Genomic DNA, 14,201 nt, shown 5'->3' on the forward strand with positions numbered 1-14,201 from the left:
TTCCAAAAGAAACACATTGAAGAGGGAGTACCCCACTACCACCAAGCCAACCATTCAATTAAATCACCTCTGTTTCACCAAAACCATCCCAGTGCACCATACCCACTGTAGTCGTCCCCATCTGCCCTGGTGGCTCTGAGTGAGAAACATACCGGTCAAAAGTGTGAGGATTGATAAATACAAAAACATGTCTGAGCTGCAAGCCATACATAGCCTCAGCAATTCACATGTACACAAAAAGCACCAAGCACAATTGGTAACATATGCACACATGTCCCAGATGGGGAACGATGTGCACAAACATGACCCTATTATGGGGTGTAGAAAAGAAGTGCAGTATTGACCCACAAGTTTCTGAATATTCCATAACGATCAATATAAAAGAACATTTTACCTGTCCCACTGGCATGCAGTTGACAGTCAAATATCATCCTCCAAAATAAAAATATTCCCTGAGGGAAGGATCTACAGACAAACAACAAACTGAAACATAGTGCAGCTAACACATGCATGCCCCAAAAAATTAAGACACACAGGCACCCCTCAGTGACATACAACACATGCAAACAACTCACAAGACAACCATCAAAAAGTGCACCAGCACACATGCACAAACACCTGCACACTGAATGCAAATCAAACACATAAAACACGCACACTGACAAACAACAACATCCCCCACATTGCCTGTCACCTAATGACAGGCAGCAAATTAACATGTCAAATATCTACATTCACTAGACGATGGCACATACACAATGCACGCATCAGTCAACATGGTTCATGAACATGTGAAGACATCACGTATGCAGATAATTGATCACACTAAAAAGCTGGTACACCCCTGGAACACTACTAATGACATGATAAGGCATGCTATCACCTACGTAGCATTGGGAGAGTTCACTGAACACAGTCATGGGAGCACATTATTAATAAACAAATGTATAGGTCATTTGTTAGGCACTCATACAATTACAGACATTATTTGTATGTGCACGCAGGGCAACAGGGCGGGGACAGGGTAAGTTAGACATGCAGTTTCTAACCAAAATAAATAATATAAACAATATTTCAAATAAATCATGCCAATAGCTGGGAAGGGAGACCAACCCACTATGCCCTGTGAGTGTTCACAGCATGCAAGTGTACAGGTAAGGGTGGCAAGGGAAAAGGCTTGGCATTGTTCATGGGTAACAGCTTGCTGTGAAGTGGTAAGAAATTAAAAGAGAAACTTAAGTGCTACCTCCCGTGGTGATTCTGAGCGTGAGCAAGTGCAGTATATACACAGTTGTATTGATGATACATGTGGGGGTTCAGGGCCCAGAGGACACATAAGGGCCATGCACATCAAGCTCACTACTGTATGATTAGCAGGGAAGAGAGTGGGAGAATGAATAGGACAAGAGAAAGGAGATGAGGCTGTATATGAACTGAAGGAGGTCCTTCTCAAGACACACATGGAGAGCAAGGCTATAACACAGAAGGCAGCACACATAGGAAATGGATACACCAACAGCCCTTCCTATACCAAAGTACTTCACATGCAGGTAGTTGTAGCCAGAGTAACGCAGGAGTCTAGAAGGTCAGTATTTGATCAGGAAGCTTTGACAATAGAGTGGAACCCGGCCACAGATAGCCCTGAGGATGACACACAGGGATTACAATGTAATCCATGCCGAGACTGTGAGCCACTGAAGGCAGTGTAGTGCATGAGAGATGCAGTACCTGTGCCCGAGGCCAATGATAAGTCCTGCTGCCCGAATCTGGCTAAGCTGGAGGTGCCGCAGGGTGGACCAATGAACAATAAGAATGAGGCTGTTGCAGCAGTGTAGCCTGGAGAGAAACAGAGTACGGGTAACAATTATTCACTGGGCTAAGGTGTGGAAGGGTACAGGTACTATAAGAAGGAATAGTAGAAAGTGGGACTTCTTGACAATGTGCAGAATATCAGGGATGAATGAAAGGGGCGAGTCGGAGATGACGCTAAGATATCCGGCTGCGGATGAGGGGGCAGGGAGTGAGCCCATGGAGGAGGCACACAGTGATTGGCAGAAGTAGGCTGCAAGTGATCCAATAGGGAGATTTAAACTTTGGATGGCATACAAGTCAAGGTCTTTTTATTTTTTTATTTAATTGGCTGATTAAATCAACCTTTCAATTTTATATAAAATATCCAAAAGAATAAAATGTCCATAAATACAATTAGTATCATCATAATAATACACTGTCTCTAAACATAATACAACACAAGAATCAAACTTCACAATAAGATCAAGACAAATTTGCACACGTTACAACATTAATAATAAGTAAAGATTCTGACTTATTACAACCTAAAATGAAACAAAAGAAAGCACTTATGGGGCACTGATAATTTCCGATTCAGATGATTTTATCCATGTTTCTCTAAATCCAATGCATTCAGGAAATTTATAGTTGCTAATGTATGAAATTATACATTCCACATTACATGCAATGTTACTTGACAGTAAGAACTAAGCAGATGGTAAAAATACTTCATTCTCAAATCAATTAGTTGGTTACATTCCGTCAATACATTTTTCAAGGTTTCAGTGTGAGTTGATTGCTCACAGAATCTGCAAATTGTGTCACCCCTTTTACCAAGTCCGCGCCTGGACATTATTTCTTTTGTGTGCCATACGTTAATTTGAAACCTTAAATATTGATTTCTTGCCTTTGCACCTTGCGCCTTCGCGCCTTGAAACACTTGTGCATAGGCGCGTTATAAATGCCATATCATATCACATCATATCACTCAGAAATTTCACTAAGTAAGTTTCAACAACATTCAATTTCTTACACAAAAATCCATGTTCTTTAAACAACTGTAGCTTCTTACACCGTTCTCTGTTGAAAACCCAATCCCATTGATATAGTTTGATTTTAGCTCTATCTGGATTGGACTCTAAAACGGCATTGGAAACATCCACATTTGCTAAAAGTTGCAGAACCTTTGCTACCCATAGCTACATTTGTTTGTGTGATGTATTCAGAACGTAGTTTGTGATGACATGCATAATTGAATTATTGTTAATCGATAATAAACATGTTCGATGGAATGCAACCATTTTCCACTTATAACCAATGCTCAGGGATACCAAACTCGATTCATGTCTAATACTAGACATGGGTTGACTTTGGGGTAGCTGTAGTACATTTCTCCAATTATATCCCTCAAGCCTAGACCAGAAGGGGTCGTCCCGCCATTCTCTTGTCTCTGCACCATATAATAGTGTAGGCATTACCTTCTGCTTATAGAAGTTCAAGGCAGGCATAAATGAGAATGTTCCATAAATAGCCATGATTATCGATTCCTGGGATGTAGCTGCCTTAAGTTCTTTTCTTCGGTCTTCATAATATGGTTCATCAGAAGGATGGTCATTTGAGTTTAATCCTAGATAGTTATATTCATGGACAACTTCCAAAGAGTTGTTCTGAAGGAGCCATCGAGGATGAATCTTTGATTTGGCCCGGGAGTTGGAATTCACCAACATTTTACATTTCTCCTTGTTGATCAACAAGAGATTTTTCTCTACATATCCACCCAACTGATTCAACAGCATTTGCAATCCCCTGGGAGTTTTAGCCAACAACACAAGGTCGTTGGCATAAAACAACCAGGGGATGCAGTGCCCGCTCAGTCTCAGAGGATCAGATATGGTTTCTCCAAATGAATATCTCATATCTGATACAAAAAAAATAAAGACTGCTGAAGCAAGGATGCACCCTTGCTTCAATCCCCAGTGCGTGGCTATGGGAGTGGACAGAATCTCGTTCAAAGACAAACGGATTTGAATTGAAGTGTTTGTATGTAGTTGTTTGATCCAATACAATAGTGAGGCTGGACATAATGTTTTCTGTAACTTGTCCCACAACAATTCTCTTGATACAGAATCAAAAGTGGTCTCAAAGTCTATGAAGGCCATGTACAAGGCCTGATGTCTTTCTTTCTCTTGGAGCTTGATTGCATGTAAGGTCATAAGGTTCACACTTGTCCCCATTCCCACCACAAACCCTGTCTGAAATGGATCAGCTGTATTTGACACTTTCACCCAGGTTGTAAATTGTTTAAGGATTATACATGTAAACAGCTTCCCTGGGACGTCCAAAAGGGTCACTGGTCGATAATTTTCAGGCACTTGTCAGTCACCCTTTTTGTAAAGGGGTACCACTATTGAAATTTGCTATGATGACGCGGCACTCTGCCAGTTTGAATTACTTGCTTGAATATTATAACCAAGATGGAGGCCCAGGATTCAGGATGGGTTTTCATCATTAAGTTAGACAGGCCATCCAGTCCCAGGGCCCAATATGTGCTCAATCTGCTTATGTGGTGCACATTGACTCCTCTGTCAAAGTCTATGTTAATTTGGTCATTGACAATGTCTAAGCATGCTGAGGAGGGCAGGTTAATTTCTGCATACAATGATTTATAGTATATAACCCATACCTCTGCATTAATCTGTACTCTTAACTGGCTCAATCCCTGGGATTGGTTTAAGAAACCCCAGATAAGAGCAGAGCTTTTAGTTGCCAGGGCACGCAACATGTTTTGCGAGTCTTGCTGATACATTTTGGCTTTTCTTGCTCTGACCCAGTTTTTATACTCAGTTTTCAGCTGTCTCAGATTCTGCTGTGTGCAAGATGTTTTTTGCTTTAGCTCATGATGTCTGTGTGCCCTTTTACGCGTCAATTCTAGATCAAAAGTATGTAAATGCATAATATTTTTAGGCTTACTAGATCTCCCTTTTTGTTGGTATTTTTTCTAGTAAAGTAACATATAGACCACTTGAAAATCTAAACTCCTGATCTATAAGTTTACTAGAAAGGGTTAGTCGATTCTCTAAGTCATCCAGAACCAATGGAGACCATCCAAATCTGTTTTTCGAGTTCATAGCTCGCATATCTGTGATGTTTGATTTATGGATCATCCTGGGATTAATTTTGCCAGCCCACAGTAATTCTAATAACTTATGGTCACTACTGGTTTGTGGTTGTACCTGAAAGGATTCAATTTTAGCAAAGAGTTTCTTAGTGACATATATGTAATCTATCAGGGCTGATTATTTGCTCCTCTACCAGGTGCACTTCGGTGGTATAGCCCCACTAATGGCCCCATTCATCATTATCAGTTGTCTTTCTTTCATTAGGGCAGCCCATCGAAGTGCCGCCTGTGGTTGTTGCCGTAAAGCATTTGATATTTAGGTCACCTGCTTTCATCACATATTGAACTTACACATCAGCATATATCCGCTCCAAAGTCGCCTCAAAGTCCTCTAAGAAGGTATCATCAGAAACCCCATCATGGTTCCAATACGTGTTAACCAGTGCTATCACTCCATCTGAGGCTTTTATCCTAACCAGCTGAATAAACATATTCAGAGAGAACCACAGAGTGACCTCTAAATTAGCTGCCACTTTCACCATCAAGCCTGCCATGGGTCTTCCCCCCACTGGTAGTTTTTCTGGTAAAATGGTGATGCTATATTCATCCCATAATGGCGGTGTCATTAACCAAACTTCTTGCAGTGCCAGCACATCATACTTATTTAACTGATTATTGTTACTAAATGTTAGGTGCTTATGCCCCCTCGTATTCCATGATGCACAGGAGCATACTTATGTTTTACCATTAGCTAGTTGCTACATCCTGCTGGTGGATAGTTCTTGTGCTCTCATAACATTTTGAAAGCAAGTGAGTCTAATATTTTGGAAGCTGTCTTGTTCTTTATTTTGGGAATCATGAAATCTAGCCAATGGGGGTGCTATCCGGGCTCATGTGTATTGGTTTTCGCATTGAGCCATCAATCATACTCTGTTCTTCATTATGTGTTTTGTTTTGACTAAACCATTGAGGATGTCTATCTAGGTTCAGATCTATTGGTTTATTGATTACGAAGCCCATTGCATGTAGTTCCAATCAGGCCTGCCAAATCAGATTCATTACAATCCCAGATGACAACCATCATTTCACTATGGTGGACTTGCGGTCATCTATAAACTCTATCAGCTCTATGTCATTTGAGCATATATCTTCCAATTTTGGGATTTCACTCATGATGTTTAACACACTTGTCCTGTTCAGATCATATTCAACAAAAGTACCACCTCTGCACTGCATAATTAAATAGTGAGCAGGCGTGTTCCCCAATCTAGTTTCTTTAGGTTTCGGTATTGGTTTGTCTCCATGTCATGATTTTTCGCATCATATCCTCTATTGTTAGGAAGCACATTTCTTTGGAGGACAACCAAGCTAGAAGTCAGACCCTGTCGGCATTGCGAGATCCCATTTCTACTTACAGTAGGTTGTGAGGTTGGCCAGTCATGTAAATCCCAAGAGACCTGGCAATATCCTCTCTCCTTTGCTCCAATGCTGACTTAAAACTATTAGGCACACCTTGGTTATTGTCAGTCCCTTTTACTTGTGCATCTTTGATTATATTCCCCTGCATCCCATTGGTCTGATTCACCACTGCTAGCCAATCCATCCCTTGGCACCTGTTATCTTTTAATGATGGCTAGCTGGTGGACATAGGACCAGAGTCTAGCATTGATCTAGCAACCTCTGCGTGCTTGTCTAACTCCACCATTTTGACAAGCGTGTCCAAGGGATGGTAATCTAGGCAGACCTCTTGTGGTGTTCCACTTTCAAGGAGGATCAAACTTGTCCTCTGTTCACCTTTTCTATTAGCCATTCTATTATATTTATTAACCACTTCATTACTTGCTACTTGGGATGGGATTTTTGGTAAGGCGATTCTTTTTACAGATTGGTAAGTGCTGGCACGATTCTTAGAGGCCGGCATTTTCATATTCTTGCCTTTTTTTGCATGGGCATGTTAGTGCTTGATTTCAGTGTAGTTGTGGTGAACATATTGCACGTATTGGTTTTATCCTACACATTTGTAGAGGATTTTTTCAATATTTTCGCATCCTGTTTTGGAGGACCCTCTTTAACATGGGATGGCCCCACCTGCTCAGGCTGTGAAGATGTTTCCAAATGGTTCTCATCTGTTTTTGCAGGGTCTTTCTTAGGCTTCCCCTTGCCCTTTAACACGGGATTAGTCTTGGATGTGTTCTCATCCCTAATGCATATTACCTCATTTACACTATTATCATCACCACACTAATATCATTTGGCATACTCAGCACATCTTGCCCAACAATTTCATTCTTTCTGTCGCCATCACCACTGCCCTTTTGCCATTGTAACATTTGGAATAGCATGTCAGATTGAGTGACTAGTCGTGTATCCAAACATTCATATAGTTTGGCTAAAGAAAATAAGGCCGTGTTCACAACCTGTAGTGTATTTTGTAGGTTCTCACGCACTGGCAGGTGGCAGGGTTATTGGCTCTGGATCGAATGGCATGTTCACCCTCCTGGGTGTTGGCTCATCCAATGATAGCGAGAGTGCTGGAGAGTATCATCCCGATGGCGAGAACACGAGAGGGGATTGTGATAGGTCATCATGGGAGGGAACTTCTAGAATAGACGGACAAGGAGCGAGAGAGGTTTTATCTTGTAACCCCTCTCTCTCGCTATTATCACCTTGAATATCGCTATGGTGTGATGTGACTGAGATCAGAGAAGTATCTGCAATAGCTGACAGCAGCTGAGAGTGCCTCCTCCCCTCCCCACAATTGGTCATTTCAATATTTGCATAGACAGCTGTTAGAATGGGTGCCTCAAGATCGCCTTCTCTAATCTTCTCCTCGTGGACCAAAACGTCATCACGAGTAGAGGCTTCAGCTAATACCGTTTCCAATTCAAAACCCGCTCCAATTATGGAATCAGATGGCGTGCTTACTGCTAACCCGGATGTGAGGGCTGCTTCATTTATTACACTGCATTCCAGCGGGTAGTAGTGACGGCGTATGTCGGACACCCGTGCTACATCTTGCTGGCTTTGTTGGTGTGAATTAAGGCTGCGAGTTAAATTGACTTTATGACTTGTGCGTTTTGGTGATATCCCGGAATCGGCAAACATTTTTACCATGTCTTTTTGAGGCGGCATGCCCCTCGCTAAAGTGTACGAGCCCGGTATGAAAACTAGCAAAAAACAAGGAAAATAAAGTAAAATAAAATAAAATAGCGTGTTGTTGCAAGCGGGTCACCTTGCAATAACAGGCTACAAGGAAATTATATGTTGTTACACTGGAGTAAAGGCGGAATAAAGACGTCGATGTACACAAATCGCCTTTACTCACAACCTCACCTCCTCACCCACCTCAACACTGACAACTGCTCTTGTGAAAAGCTGCTCTTTGCAAAAATGTGTGCGCGCAAATCCGTGCGCTTTCCAAGTATAAGGAATCTTGGGTAATGAAGGCAGGGTTTGGATATTTAGAAAATGTTTCCGCCAAAACACAGCGTGACAATTCAAATAAATCCAACAGAGTAGAAACTGCTAGTTGTACGTTGCACTGAAAGTGCCACCTCGTAGTGAAGAACGTCTTGTCCTCCTGCGACAACTGCTCATGTCAAAAGCTGCTATTCGCAAAAATGCGTGCCGAGGTCATTTGCAGCGCACACGGCCATGATGCTGGAGAGGCAGTCAGGGTGAATGAAGGTGCAAGTGTGTGAGTAGGAACTTTGCTGAAGAGTTGTGTCTTGCCGGAATACCACTCGCATTTCTTGGAGAATGAGGCAATGCAGTGTTGCAGCTGGGGACATGTATATGCTAAAGACGCATGCCAAAAGAATGGAGACCTGTGGACGCCACAGTTGGAGGAGGCAGCAGGGTAGCAGAAAGTGCACAGAGTAGTTTTGTATGAATGGTTTGTTAGGAATGAGGAAAGCCAGTCCACTGTCTGCTCATTGTGCAATTTAATGAGGATGTCAGGCTTCACTGTGTCAAATGCAGATGATATATCAAGGAGGATGAGGACAGCAGGGGACTAGGAATAGAGGGATGCTACCAATTCTCCACGGGTGTTCTGGAGTGCAGTGTCCGTGGCTCCGGAAGTTTGGAATCCACACTGGTGTAAATGTACACCACCAGCAAGTACATCATGGGCGTCCAATTGTGGGAGGTCAAACATCTAAAGCAGTTTCTCCAGGAAGGTGGTGATTGAAATGGGGTGGCAGTTGGCTGTGCAGGAAGGCGCTGCAGATGGTACTGTAAGGATAGAGCGCACACAGGAGTGGTTGAGGGAGGACGGAAATGAAACAGCACCAAAGGAGTGGTTGCAGAGATCAGCAAGAGCAGGGGCCAGAGAGATGTTTCCCTTGATGTGTCGGGATGAGCATGGTGTTTGGATGAGACCTTTATGGAGTTTACAACACTAGTGACTTGTTCACTTAAGACTGGAGTGAATGAGGATAATGGGGAATGAGTAGAGTGAGTGTGGGGGGGCAGAGGGAGGAGGTTTGCATTGGAAGAGCCTGTCGCAAGGTATGTCCTGCCTTTTAGAAAATGAATGACATGCAACTGCATTACAAAGGGACTGTGAAGGAGTAGGTGCAGAAGATACAGTGGATGGGTTTGCAAGTTGGCACCAAATTTCGTAGAATGCGGCCGTGACGCAAACCACTAGAATGCAAGTACAGACATTCTCACCTCTTGCACTCCCGGAAGGACCATGCTTGATGCATAAATGCACACAGGCCGATGTACAAATTGAATGCTGGCCCCCGATGGAACTTCTATGGAAGACATAAGTAGAAAACACAAACCAAGGTGATACAGCAGCCAAGGATAAATGCATGTTAAATGTAGGATGTGAACCAAAACAGCATGTTGAAAGCAGACTTCATTGTCACAGCATACAAATGGTCAAATACTGCATTCAATTGAATGCAGCAGTACCAGGCACCCAGCTGCGGTGAACTTGAAGCTGCAAACACCATGATGCAGCATGCATGATACATGCATGCGACATCACCTACACCACTAACCCTAATGTGCTGCTACTCAACATAGCATATATAAAATGTGCATCATTACCCACATGTTTGTGTCTTTCAACTTGTGCTGCACGCTGTAATGGTTGATCCATAATCAAGGGAAGTGAAGTGTCACTCATTACACATGATAAAAATATCATGAGACATACATCATCAAAACCAGCAACAACTGTCACAGGCCACAAACATCCAGCCATGCTACAGACTACACATGAAAAGCACACACAGTTAGAAATCCCTGAATGTAGAATGTCAAAACAGTGGCCCCACCAATCCATCGAAATTACACCATGCCCAGACCCATCATCAGAAGCACAACCTGTGAAACATTCACCCATTAAGAAATACTGGTGGCCCACAAGACAAGTCAATCTCAAGTGAATACACACAGTGCTAGACTCCCATGCAAACACCACACAAGTGTCTGCTAATACCATTAACTTACCTGTTTAGGGTATCCACCTGCCTTGCATACAATGCACACCATCGGGAGACGCTTCCCATAACTGCAATCACATGCATAGTAACAACAGAAACAACATGCACATCCATGACAACACATGGTTTGCAACAGAAAATATGCGGAGACCACCCACTGCAAGAGCAACGCAGGGTGCCAGAGGGTGACAGTACATAGATTGTGATCAGCGCAGGAGTGCAGTGTAATACAACTGAGAGAGAGGGACAGAGAGTGACAATGAGAGGGAAGCCCAAGGAAATGCTGCATCAAGGAGTACACTTTCTAGATTGGAGCTGGATAATGACATGCACTACAGCACAGTAGGTGCGGCCAGAGACAAATTCATCAAAGTAGGTAACACAGTGACATGAGCACCACTGAAATAAACATACCGGCATGTCAGCATGCAAATCACGTATAAGTTTAGTAAAACATGCAGCAAACATGCAAACCGATGACGCATGATCAACATACAAGACAGTGCTCATGCTTTCCCGCTGACTGCGACAGCATGCTGTGATTCCCACAGCACCTTCACCCAGAACTGTGTCGCCTAATCAGGTACAGGAGGGACAGTGCCTGGTGGAGGGCATGGGGAGTATGGACGTCAAAGGCTGCAGAGCATGAATTACTGAAACAACATGGGAGAAGAAATTACAACAGGCATAGTGAAGTACCATTCACACAGCAAACATGTGCCATGGAACACAGAAACCATATTTACCTGCACATGCCATCTTGTGCACCACCATGCAAACATGCAAGTTGAACTCAGTATGCATGCCTGCATGTCCACCACTGCACAGCTCATGGCGTTGAGACGCTGACAGCACCCCTCAAGCAAAACAAAAGAAAAAAAAACACAGAAATCCCCCAAAAAATCTAAAATGTCCATCATGACAGGGGGCTGTCCACCGGGGAAAGGGGCGGGACAGGGGCCTACCAACCTCCACATGGGTGGATGTTGGAATAAAAAAAAATATAATAATACCCTCCATGGGCTCACAGACTGCACGGCTATTCTGGACCGGGAGGCATGTCTCTGCTGGCACCACTATCCTGGTTTGACTCAGAAGGTGGTAGTGGTTCTGGAGGCTGACCACGCAGTGCCCTCACCTAGTCGTCAGTGGCATCGGCCATGGGTGATGCTGGTTAATGCACCAGCACACTGAGGGCTTGTAGGTCACCATGCACAACATCACAGTGTTAACAGAGCCCCTCCACGACATCCTGCCTCAATGTCTGCATTTCCATTTGGAACAGTCGCCTGGTGGGTGCCTCATCCTCATGGTCTGCTGCTCTGTGGGTCAACAACTCTTGCCTCAGGGCTTCCCTGTGTTCCCTAATCTTCTGCAAGCAGGTCTACCCACAGAAACCTCACATCAGCCCGTTGGCTCCTGCAATTGGCCTGTGGGAGCGGCATGTGGACGGGCATGTGGATCGCATTACGTGAAGCTGTCATGCCCCCTATCCATGTCCTCAGCCAAACTCTCTAAGGCAGCACCCTGTCGGTGCCTGTCTGACCCAAGGGAACATGGCCCTTGCTGTGATGCCACTCTCTCTGGCTACAGGACTGCAACCCTCCCTTGGACATCTGTCCCAGGACCAGAAACCAATACGTGGGAGTGTGGCCTGGCATCTGTAACTACCACGGACAGCCCTGACACAACTGACTGGCCTTGTGAAGGCACTTGACCCCCTGCAGACTCACGGTCCCCAACTGTTCTAAGACTTGGTGCACTTACCTCCACCAGCATTGAGGACTGCACATCCAATTTAGCACCAGATCTATTGGAGTTCAAAGAGTCAGTGTCGTATGCCGTAATTCCCAGGACGGTCTGTAGCACTAGTGGATTCTCCTGGCCTGCCACGCCATGTGTTAGGCAGGAACCTGTGCAGTTCCCTTAGGGACCACTGCAAAAGACTTAAGACTACAGGTGTTTGGCAGTAAACCCACTTGGTAGCAGTCTGTACCACACAGATTCACTTGGTAGCTGTGGCTGAGTAGTCAGACTTCCCTCAAGAAGAGTTAGGCAGTATATAGAGTATACACAATAGGTACAGGGATACAGTAGTACAAGCAAACACTGACCAGAGCTTTGGTGTAAAAGTATATAGTTATTTATTTAAAGACACTCTTGTAAATTACACTAGCACAAAGAGAAAAGTAAATTCAGCACACAATCACTATTATATATATACAACCCTCATTACTTATTAGACAAGTCTTAATGAGAAACACCACTAATTTTCAGACAGAGGTGAGCACCTAACATAAGATGGCACTCTAATAAGTTATTAAAAAGGGAGGGGAAAAAGGCAGAGTTATGGAAGCACACACATTTCAATACTTTTAAAAGAATCACAGTAAGGCAGGATAGGCAGGGTTCTACTGGAGAGCAAGGAAGTCAATTGCAAGGCCCACTCTTGGAGAGAGCAAGCAGAAGGGTCCAGGTTCAGACAGTGGGGTTATGCCCAAAGAGTCTTGTATATAGTTCGCAAACAAAGAATGAAATTAAAGTCAGGAAAAGTTAGCTAGGTTGTCCCAGGCCAGCTCAGGTTAGAAAGTCGAGGCTTTACCGTCACCCCGAACGATCTGTCGCAAGAGAAGCCAGGCGGGACACAGTACCTTAAGTGTGTAGGAAGCTCCAGCGGGGGCAGTTGTTCCTGGCAGCCGGTGCAAGTCGGTGTTTCGTCCAGAGGAAGAGGAGGTCTCGCCGTGGAGGAAAGATGAAGGTTGTTGCACTGCCAGGGAAGAAACCAGCCGCGGAGTTCTTCGGTTAAAAGGTACTACCCCTCTCTTCGCGGTAGTGGTAAGCCGTGGTATTCCAGTTGCCGGGGTGCTTGGCACGAGCAAGGTGGCCACGAGCTGCTCCAGGAAGGTGAAAAGAAGGCAAAACTGGTTTTCCCCACCAGTCAAAGGAAGAAGACTCTCCGGACTGGAGATCTCCTCTGTCGTCGGGAAAAGTGGTGAGACGGTTCAGTAGGGCTCCACCGGTGGTGTCGTCATTGCAGGTTGGCTCAGCTTCTCCCTCCTCAGATTCTTAGGTCCTGTGGCGACTTCTGAAGTTCCAGTCCCCAAAGCCCTGCTTTTATGCAGCAAATCCCCATTCATTCAGCCTAGCTGTCAATCAAACATGCTAACTGGTGAGCCGGCCGGCTCACCACTTGGGCCAATCACACAAGAGTGCGACTTGAGTTGCCAAGGCAACTCAGTCCAGGGTGCCTAAACCCCCTCCCACACCCCATGTGGTACCCAGACAGAGTGGCACCACTTTTGGAGGCTTCTGTGGAGAAGCCCGCCAAAAAGTGGAACAAAGGGCTCGACTTGGGTTGGAGTCACAGAAGAGAACACAAACGCCATTTTAAAATCGATTTCTGGCAAAAAATACCAACCGGTGAATTAATATTAAATATATAAACCGGTGGTATGTTCGAGGCTATAGGAATTAAATAATTAAAGTTGGTAGCCACGAACAATGGGAAAATCCCATAGAGATATATTTGCGGTCGAATATAAAAAGTAGTATCCACTGCCACCAGCCAAAACTCGATCAGGGGGGACGGAGACGTGCCCCCTCGAACAACAGACCCCGGGGCAACCGAATTGCCCCGACCAGTACGTCCACAATATGATGGTTTGTACTGGTTTCTGTTCATAATTTGGGACTAGTAAAGCCAATGGTGACTTTACATGCCCTGGGAGACAGTAGTTAGTCCCAGGGTATGAAGTTTATGTTGGGGGGTCGCTACGATACCCCTGGGTTACGGCACGGAGGGTGCTGTGTAACCCACATCAAAACACATG

This window comes from Ambystoma mexicanum, chromosome 9 (assembly GCF_040938575.1).
Source record: "Ambystoma mexicanum isolate Mex_15411 chromosome 9, UKY_AmexF1_1, whole genome shotgun sequence".
Classification (NCBI taxonomy): domain Eukaryota; kingdom Metazoa; phylum Chordata; class Amphibia; order Caudata; family Ambystomatidae; genus Ambystoma; species Ambystoma mexicanum.